The following is an 11,624-nucleotide window of genomic DNA, read 5'->3' as shown; positions in this document are numbered from 1 at the left end:
ACACACTCAACAGCACGGTGACAAACAAGACAATCCATGCCCATCCTATTTGTCCACAATCCTAAATCAGCGTATCGATCCCTGGAGAACCCAGAGAGAGTTTGTAGAGATTCTTACAGACAAACACAACACACATAGTCACGAATCTCCACCAATCAATGCATCTTGTTCACTTAATATGAAAACATTTAAAGGTTTAACACTAGAAAAAAATACAAACATGGCACAGATTAATTAAAATCTCATTTCTTAAGCAAAGTATTGATCTTCTTGCTCAGATGGTTTCTCCTTGATTAGATCCCAGAATCGAAAGACAACTGATTATATATTGAACAAAAACTCTCTCTATTGCTCACTTAGTAAAGTGTCATTTTATAAAGCAGCACAGTACATTTTTCTACATCAATTTACTATTCGGTTTAAAGAGATAGTTCACCCAAAAAAAAAAGAAAAATTAGTTCTTTCATCATTTACTCAACTTCATCTTGTTCCAAACCTGTAAGATTTTCTTTCTTCTGTTGAACACAAAATAAGATGTTTTAAAGAATGTGGGTAACCAAACTGTTGCTGGACCCTATTGGTTTCCATAGTATGAAACATAAATATAAATAAATAAATACTGGAAGTCAATGGCTACCAACAAATGTTACCAATATTCTTCGAAATATCTTTTCTGGTCACGTATAACCAATGTTAATTTATTAAGAACATTTATATGTTTTACGGTCACCTTGATAACTAAGTTCAGAATGGTCCTACCTGTAGGCCCTTGGAATAGAAGACTGATCTCATAGTATATGAATGTATTTGTATGTATGTGTGTGTATGTGTGTGTGTACTTATAATTCAAGTCTAAATGTAATGATCATTCCCCTTTTCTGCACATTTTGATTACATGCTTTGGTATGTTGTCTTGGAGAAACTGAGAATGTGTTTTTCTCTCTTCTAGAGTAATTCACACTTTAAACATGAGAGAATTTGCACTCGCTGAATATATATGGAATATTAATTAATTTCTTGCCTGTCTCAGCCACTCAACAACAGTTTGAAGTGTTTGCTGCACAGTTCCAGTTTCACGACTGTATTTAGCACAGATCCCTGAAGTTGATTTGCAGTGTTTGATTCTGTTGAAATTAAGGGAGATTAAAAGAACCAACTCAAAATAACTCACACAGGAGGCTGCCTGCTTGCTGCTTATTAGCATATTACCCATAATTGAGCATTTCTACAGAAACAAAGTCAGAGTAATTGGCAGTCTAGCCAGTCTTCTAAAAAGGCTGAACTCTGAACTTCTTTAAACGCAGCCATCTCTGTTTTCAAAGAAACACATGTGCATGCATACACCATCCCCACCAGATGGGAAATATATACTTTCAGCACTGCAGTTATTGCATTTGAACTGAAATTATTGTCCATGTGATCAGGAATAAAAGGCACTTTAATGTTTGTTTGCGCTTCAAATGGCATCATTTTGTAAACTTAACATTTTCCTCAATACAAACGAACGAGCAGGCTCAATTTGATGCTTTGACTAATTTTACACACCAGTCAGCACGAAATAAAAACTATGCATAAAACACGCTCAGATGTGGAGAATAAATTATAGCGCTCACTAAAAATAGACACCATGCCAGTGTTCATAATTTGTAAGTTGTTGAAGGATTTATCTCAGAGGAGCAGGCGGCATGAACGACGGTTGCCTTCCTGACCTGCGCCTCATAAATGGATACTGTGATTGGCCAAGGGAGCAGGTAAGGCTTTCAAAGGACTTATTAATTGAATGACTCTTATTTCAGGCTGAGGATCTGTTCCTTCCAATCTGAAATTACTCTCATGGCTGAAGTTAGACATATTAAACTGACCCTAAATCAGATGGAGGACTTAATTACTACAGTTCTGTAATTCCACTTATTTCCATATTTTTCCGATCGCATTTGAACATTTGCAATGTCCTTTTTGATATATGACCTCAAAAAAATTGATGCTGAATTTGATTTATAGCTATGAATGTATGGTTTAACTCATCCAAGCTTTAGGAAATGACCCATTTGCATTAAAACCAGCAGATAATGAACTTGACTTTCCCAGCCAGCCTCATTTTCTCTAATCCTGAGCTTTCTGAGATAACCTTGAAGGAGCATGAGATATTCCAGAGTGCAAGAATTCCCAATTCTCCTGATAGAATTCCCCAGGCCTGCTATGCCACAGTCCTTTCCTTTGAACACCTGAAATGGCTGCAGGTCTTAGCTTTATAGTTTGTGCCTGTCCACATGACAGGATCCCTCTAGACACACACACACACACGCTTCACCTGAGAGGGAGAAAGATGGACAGATTCAGAAAACAGAGAGAGCGATTCTTCCCAGACAAATCCACTGGGGAACATAAGGCTGTCCCTGCCATCTCTGTGTGCATGTTTCTGTGTGAGTATCTAGAATATAATTATCAGCCAGGCAGGGAGTGCCCATATCATTGGCCAGTGTACCCAGGTAATGCCACCCTCGCACACTACTCACATACACAGCATTCAGCTCACTGACTCCATTTGGCCCAGTGCCATCTTGCCAGCATACAATGCACAATTGTACACACACACACAGGGTCAGAGCCCTATAGACTACAGCCAGGGATAACACTAATTTATTACGAAAAAATAAATATAAAATAAATAAATGAATAAATAAATAAAAATACAGGATATGAATTACATCATTTAATTCCTTTAAGTGCCCCAAAGCATACACACTTAAGCCACACTGAAAATGTATGAATATCTTGGCATTATATAACGAAATATCAAACCATATGGCATTTATTATATATATATACAATAAAGTAAAAAAAAAAAAAAAAAAAAAAAAAAAAAAAACTTTTTCACAAATTACTTTTTCACAAATTATCCATTCTATAATTTCCACCATAACTACCAACAATTTTGCAATTAATAAGGTTTAGTACCTTGGTTGCCAAAGAAACAACAGTGTTGATGAAAAGCCTGCTTACGATGAAATATGAGATTATGTGAAGAAATCAAGGACAAATCACACCACATCATGGATGAATAAAGACCAGTGGGCTTGGAAAGAGTGTTTTAGAGAATATACTAGTATTTGTGCATATAAAATTACAAGCTCAAAAGGAACAAGTAACAGAAGGAGGGGAGCAAGAAATAATGAAGGAAACCACATGCATGCGCACACACACAGCGATGCGTGATTCTGCTTTGCTGACACATCAGTAACTCTCCTCATGCTCTGCTGGCACAGACACACACACACACACACTTCCTCTACCATTCAGCATTAACACACACTCGCTTATGCACACATTGCCTTGATTTTAATCAGCACAATGGTAGAAAAACCCATGAGCATTGTTCATTTGTAAGCAAAGTTGAACACAAACACAGGTGCTATTTACCTACTGCAAGTGACAACAGCAAAAATGCACACAGATTATACATGCAGATCTATAAAAGATGAAGGTTAGTCAAATAGTATTTTGTTTTATTTTGTGCTTTCCACTGCAAAATGCCATGTTTAACTAAATGTTACTTGCCATTTCATTGTAATTTGTCTTGAAAATTACTAGCAATTTCTCAGCAAAAAGGTATTTTATTATTTTATTTTTTTTCAGTGGTAGTCAAGATGTAGCGGGAGCCATCAAGGTCACGTATTTGAAGGGAATTCTAGGAGGAACAGAAAGATTTAGCAGGGATCTGTTTCCATGTGACACATCTGATAGTGGCAAGAGCAGCTAGAGGGAGCAGGTGGTTGAGACTAGCTGCTCATTTCACACACACAACACACACACGCACACACACGGTTCACAGAAATCAGTCGTAAGCGAGGTTGACAGTGCTTAGCCTGCAAGGCGCAATGGTCAGAATAGAACTGTCTATTCACATCCACAGACGTAACTTCAACAGCTTGCCCCTCCCTCGCTTCGCTGTACCCCACACAGTCTCTCTCACCGCTCTTTTTTTTCTTCTTCTTTTCCACGCCGGCCTCTTCCCCTCACTCTCCCTCTGCCTGTTTTCTCAATGCTGACACTAAAAGGTAGTAAAAAATTTCATGCAAATCAAAAAGCAACAAAGGACGATTTCGCTTTAAAGCAAAGGAGAGCCATTCAGCAGGGAAAAGGCTGTTTTAGCAACTACCTCTCTCTCGCTCTCTCTCTCTCATGCTTTTTCTCTCTTTGAATGATTCCCTATGGGTTTGATTCTCTTCAAATGTATCATTTTGTTCTCCATTCAATAATTCATTACCAAGCAATTCTTCTTTTCCTTGCATGCATCTCTCTCAAAGCACTTGATTGGTTCAAATCAGTGTTTTTTTTTTTTTTTTTTTTCATGGAGGCACGTACATTACCAATCAAATGGCTTGTCAGGATAGGAAAAGGAGAATGATTTTGATAATACTCAAAACATCTTCTGTTGTATATATTATAAAAGCATAAAATATTAAAGCATATGTTTCTCTAAATTGAATTTCAGAGGATATTGTCTGCTAAATGAATAAATGTAAATGTAAATGTAGATATTTTGAATTGATGAGGGAAGCACAATTTAGATCACCGTATTTTCCAATAATATAAGCAAATGTAATTTAAAATAGATGTTATGGAGAACAAACAAGTTTTGAGTTTCTAATGCATCAGAAATAGCAAAACAAATATCTTACAACAGTATTGGAACAGTTTAAACTTGATAGTTTAGTTTAGTTAACCATTTCTTACACAACAATCGGAATAGGATCATAATAAAAGAACAAATGTAATGCAGTGTTTGATTTTAAATACTTATTTTAAATTGTATATATATTAATTTATATATACAAATTTATTTATTCGTATTTTTTTTGCAAGATTACTTAAATAAAATTATCTTCCAAAGATGTTTTACTTTATTTATTTATTTATTTATTTATTTTATTATTTATTTACCATTTTAATTTTAGTAATACATAAATAAAGAAATCATGTGGATGAAAAAAACATTCATGCATATACATGAGAAGCACTCCCTCTGTTTCAGCGAACGCAAAAAGGCAGATCTAAATTTTGCAGTTTGATTACATCACACGTTAAACTTTCACATCACAGCGGTTTGATCAGGTGCCTCAGGGACCAGCCTAGAATGATCACACCGGTTTGATCATCCATGTCAAAGGGTTAAATCTCTCTCCTAATCTCTCTTTCCCCATCTTCCGGGCCTTGTTCTCTCTTGAATAGCACTACATTTCAAATATGCATGCTTGATGGGAGGGTGTTGCTATGGGAAGCTCAAACTCTGTAATGTCATCATCTGTAGCTAGTAGAAGCTGGATCCATCAGCACAGATGAGCTTGTTACCTAAATCACCAATTACATGAATGGTGACGCACTATTTGTTATGTGTCAGATTAAAATTGCTTTTGCAGTTCTCCCTTCTTATAGGAAATACCAGGGTGAAAAAGAAAGTGTGAAAGAGAGAATGGGAAAAAGAAAGAGTTATGTGGAGAATATATATATACACACACATACACACAAACAGAGACGCATCTCATTAAATTAGAATGTCATGGAAAAGTTTATTTCAGTAATTCAACTCAAATTGTGAAACTTGTGTATTAAATAAATTCATTGCACACAGATTGAAGTAATTTAAATATTTGGTTCTTTTAATTGTTAATTTAATTAATTATCTCAACAAATTAGAATACTTCATAATTGTTGGCCTTCTGGAAAGTATGTTCATTTACTGTACATATACTCAATACTTGGTAGGGGCTCCTTTTGCTTTAATTACTGCCTCAATTCTGCGTGGCATGGAGGTGATCAGTTTGTGGCACTGCTGAGGTGGTATGGAAGCCCAGGTTTCTTTGACAGTGGCCTTCAACTCATCTGCATTTTTTTTTTTTTTTTTCATTTTCCTCTTGACGATACCCAATAGATTCTCTATGGGGTTCAAGTCTGTTGAGTTTGCTGGCCAGTCAAGCACACCAACACCATGGTCATTTAACCAACTTTTGGGGCTTTTGGTAGTGTGGGCAGGTGCCAAATCCTGCTGGGAAATGAAATCAGCATCTTCAAAAAGTTGGTCTGCAGAAAGAAGCATGAAGTGCTCCAAAAATTCTTGTTAAACAAGTACAGTGACTTTGGTTTTCAAAAAACACAATGGACCAACACCAGCAGATGACATTGCAACCCAAATCATGACAGACTGTGGAAACTTAACACTGGACTTCAAGCAACTTGTGCTATGAACTTCTCCACCCTTCCTCCAGACTCTAGGACCTTGGTTTCCAAATGAATACAAAATTTGCTTTCATCTGAAAAGAGGACCACTGGGCAACAGTCCAGTTCTTCTCCTTAGCCCAGGTAAAATGCCTCTGATGTTGTCTGTGGTTCAGCAAATTCCTTGACATGTCTGTGTGTTTGTTCACTCTTGATGCCTTGACCCCAGCCTCAGTCCATTCCTTGTGAAGTTCACTCAAATTATTGAATCAATTTTGCTTGACAATCCTCATAAGGCTGTGGTTCTCTCTGTTGGTTGTGCATCTTTTTCTTCCACACTTTTTCCTTCCACTCAACTTTCTGTTAACATGTTAGGACACAACACTCTGTGAACAGCCAGCTTCTTTGGCAATGAATGTTTGTGGTTTACCCTCCTTGTGTCAATGATTGTCTTCTGGACAACTGTCAGATCACTAGTCTTTCCCATGATCGTGTAGCCTAGTGGACCAAACTGAGAGACCATTTTAAAGGCTCAGGAAACCTTTGCAGGTGTTTTGAGTTGATTAGCTGATTGGCATATCACCATATTCTAATTTGTTATTGAGATTTGGCGGGTTTTTGTTAAATTTGAGCAAAAACATCACCATTTAAAGAATCAGAGAATTAAACAACTTAGATTTAATACACGAGTTTCACAATTTGAGTTGAATTACTGAAATAAATGAATTTTTACACAATATTCTAATTCACTGAGATGCACCTATATATATATATATATATATATATATATATATATATATATATATATATATATATATATATATATATATATATATATATATATATATATATATACATACATACAGTGCCCTCCACAAGTATTAAAGTAAAGACAGAATTTCTTTCTCTGCTGTGGAGTCAAATTCATTTGCAAATATGATTAAAATATTAATATGTGACAAAACTACAGAATGTCAAATTTTATTATTAGGTCTTTTCGAAACACACATGTTTTACCAAATAAAAAAGAACAGCACTTTTAGAGTTCATCCCACTATTTGATGTGAGCATAAGTATTGGAACAGTTTAATTTAAGGCAGATGTAAAATATTAAAAGCTAATATTTAGTTGCAGAGCATTGAGTTTGCAACCCATAGACATCACCATACTCTTGGTCTTATGCCATGAAATTCTTTTTCCCAGTCTTTAATGCAGCCAATTTAGTCTTCTCTTCAGCTGGTGAAATTGATGTTCAATGGGATTTAAATCTGGAGATTGATTTGGGCAGTCTAAGATTTTACATTTCTTTGCCCTGATAAAGTCCTTAACTGAACTGGCAGGGTGTTTTGGGTAAATGTCTTGATCGAATATGAAGTGCTTTCTAATGAGTTTGGTGGCATTTTCTTAAATATTGATAGCCAAGATGGTTTTGTACCCTTCCAAATTCATTGTTTGTCTCATCTGTCCATCAAATCAGTGTCATCATCAAATGCAAGGCTTAGAATGTAGAAGCAATGGATATAACTGATAAGACACATTCCCTGCCTTTAATATCTGAAGAATTAATGCAACAGGACACAGCTGAACACTTAGAAAGACCTGTGAGGCAATACTTATGCTCACATCAGATAGGGAGATGAAACTCTGAAAATGCTGATCTGTACCTAGTAAAACATATTGAATCACCCAATAATAAAATGTGACATTCTGTAGTTTTGCCTCATATTCATCTTTTAATCATATTTACAGATTTCTGGACTCCATAGCACACATAACAATTTTGTCTTTACCGTTCCAATACTTATGCTGGGCACTGTATATCCAGCAACTCCCAAATGAAACAGTCATGGTCAGCCAAGTGTGGAAATACCAAATTGACTTTTTGACTTTATTTCAACTGTTTTTTGCTCTCACACAGCCTTATGTGTGTGTAAAGTTGCGAGTGTGGGTGTTTGCTTGAGTCAAACAGAGAAAAACACAGAAAAGCACTCAACATTCACCTATAAACGAGAGGTCTTCCTATTCAGTCTCAAGTCCCTGCTGTGACCAGTTTTCCGGCTTGACTGGCCTTAGGTCACTGCTGATGTATAAATGACCTTGGACGGGAAATATTAGTATTGATCCAGGCATCCATCAATGTGTGTTGTAGATTGTGGGTTGTAGATATGCAACATCAACAATTTTTCAGCAGATCTCATTATATAGAAGACTTGCATGCTATCAGCTGTCAGTCAGTCCAGACCTCCAATGCAGGGTGAAAGATGTCACTTCCCTCCCATAGAGCAGGAGGGATCGCAGACCTGCAATCAAATATCCATATACTGTACATAACACAGGAATATGTGTTTGTAACAGAAAACATTAGCATGACACTTGTGTGCCTACGTTTTTTATGGAAGACTGTTTTTGCCTCTGTATGCAAATATAAGAATGTCCTATTTTTTAATTCAAAGAAATACATCACTATTGTGAGATATAAAGTCAAAATTGTGATATTTAATCTTACAATTTTGACCCTACATCTCACAACTGTGAATTTATTTCTCATGAATATCATTTTACTATTCACTATTACATTGTTTCTCATGAATTTGACTGTCAAAATCTCACAATTGTAATTGTCAGTATCTCTCATGAATGCAACTATATCTTTTTTCTTTTTTCTTTTTTCAAATCAGTAGCTACACTTTTTCATGAATGCATTTTTTATATCCAGAATTTATTCTCCTGAACTGACTCATGAGCACAATATTATATATCACAATTAGGACTTAATCTCTCATATATATATATATATATATATATATATATATATATATATATATATATATATATATATATATATATATATATTATACTTTGTTTTTCCTGAACATGTGACTTTTTATCTCATAATTCCAACAATGACAATTACTTTACAACGAACAACATTATAATAGTGGGATTTAACCATAACTTTATCTATCACAATAGAGGCTTCCAGTGTTGTTACTCTTTATTAAAAATTTCTAAAACAACTAAGTGGCTGTGCACCTTTGGTTTCCCTGATGGTTAGCATCCACAAGAGCTCTAAATTAGGGCAGAGTCTGAGGTCAGAATTCTCCTTTGTTCCAATTTCCTCAGAGAGTCTGTTATGTGCTGTAATCAGGGCCATTCCGGCTCAAATAGGCTCAAACAGGAGGCAGACATCACAGTAACACATAGCCCTGATGATACCTAAGCCTTTCACCAGTAGCATGGCAACAGGCTGCCTGCAACAACCCTGAAAATGATAACACCTCACTGGCTGAGATTTGGTATGTGCAGTTGTGTGTGTGTGCCTTTTTGATACATAAATGGTGATGATGTATGTATGTATTTTCAGATTTCACGCATGTGACATGAGATTTACATATTTGGGAGTATGTCATTGGGATCATTGGCAACATCAGAGAGAGACATGATGTCTTTGGTGTGTTTGTCCCCTCTTTTATCATTCCTTTGAACTTGACTCTTTTTCACAGAGATGCTAAACACACACACACACACACACACACACACACACACACACACAAACCCACATACACAGACAGCCTCTTAGTATGAAAAAGTTTGTGCTTTTATAGTCATTAGAAATGGGTGGCACACTCTTCAAAAACTTAGGAGACATTTCTGGAAAAGTCAAACAAGTTAATGCTGTACAGACCCACATTTCACCCTCTCCTCGATTCACACACAGATACCCATTACCCAACTATAGCAAATGTAGCTGGTTTTGTGTTTCTGGCTGGTCCAAGATGGTATTTACTTAATCAGAGTCTAGATGGCCAATGCTGGCAGGCCATTTTGGTTAGAGCTGGAAAAAAAATCACTTTGGTTGAGCTTTGAAGTTTGCAACATATTTTATTTTTTTTTGTATTCCTGTAGCTCAAACAGAAGGCCACGGCAATATCAATGCCAAGGTCATGGATTAAATTCCCAGAGAATGTATGAACTGATAAAATGTGTGCTGTACTTTGAATGAAAAAAATGTAAATGTATTTGCAAAATAATTTTAGTTTGAACAAAAAAGTCAAGATGATCAGAGGTTAGAACCATTTGACAAATGATTTGGCAAAATAACAGCTAACATTCCAAATGTAAGCTTGGCTACCATAATTATTCAAATTTTTTTCCTAGAAAAATTTACTTAATAAAATAACATGTTAATGAAAACTTGCAAATAATAATAATAATAATAATAAAAAAAAAAAAAAAAAAAAAAAAAAAAATATATATATATATATATATATATATATATATATATATATATATATATATATATATATATATATATTTCATTTTAAAATTTATAAAATCAATGAGGACAGAATTGCTTTTTTTACGGATGATCACAGAGTCAGCCAGTGATTTACTGAACGAGCTGTCTAACAAATGGAGCACAGCTGGAGGAAAACAAAACTAGAGGTATTTCATATTTCTTGGCGGGAAAGTACACTATCCTACAGAAAAGCATTAAAAACAGCTAGATCTGATTATTTTTATCCCTTTTAGAAGAAAATAAATATAATCCCATGTATTTATTCAATACAGTAGCTAAATTGATAAAAAATAAAGCATCAACACGTGTTGACATTTCCCAACATCACAGCATGACTTTATGAACTATTTTACTTCTAAAAACGATACTATTAGAGATAAAATTGTTACCATGCAGCCGTCAGCTACAGTATCGCATCAGACAGTGCACTATAGAACCCCTGCAGAGGAAGAATTGTATAAATTTGTTAAATCATCTAAACCAACAACATGTATGTTAGATCCTAAAAGAGGTGCTTCCAGAAGTCATAGATCCTCTTCTGACTATTATTGATTCATCATTCTCATTAGGATAGGTCCCCAAAACCTTCAAACTGCCTGTTATTAAGTCTCTCATCAAAAAAACACAACTAGACTCCAAAGAACTAGTTAATTACATTAATTAATTAATACATTAATTGCATTAATTAGGAAAACCGGAACCAGGAACACTTCCTATAACACATAATGTATTTGCTACATCATTAGAAGAATGGCATCTACGCTAATATTAGTCTGTTTCTCTCTTATTCAGAGGTCACCGTAGCCACCAGATCCAGTCTGTATCCAGATCAGATCACTGCAGTCACCCGGATCCAGTACGTATCCAGCCCAGATGGTGGATCAGCACCTAGAGAGGACCTTCGACAGCCCTGAATGTCAGCGGAGACCAGGACAATTAGATGAGCTCCAGAGACAGCTCCACAGACAAGACCTTGTCTCCTAGTAGACATGACCACAGGAAACAGAAGATTCTTCTGGACAATCTGACTTTGCTGCAGCCTGGAATTTAACTTCTGGTTTTGTCTGGTCAGAGGAAAACTGGCCCTCCGACTGAACTTGGTTTATCC

The sequence above is a fragment of the Carassius gibelio genome, chromosome A1 (assembly GCF_023724105.1).
Source record: "Carassius gibelio isolate Cgi1373 ecotype wild population from Czech Republic chromosome A1, carGib1.2-hapl.c, whole genome shotgun sequence".
Lineage (NCBI taxonomy): Eukaryota > Metazoa > Chordata > Actinopteri > Cypriniformes > Cyprinidae > Carassius > Carassius gibelio.
The sequence above is the reverse complement of the archived record's forward strand: the minus strand, read 5'-3'. Positions refer to the sequence as shown.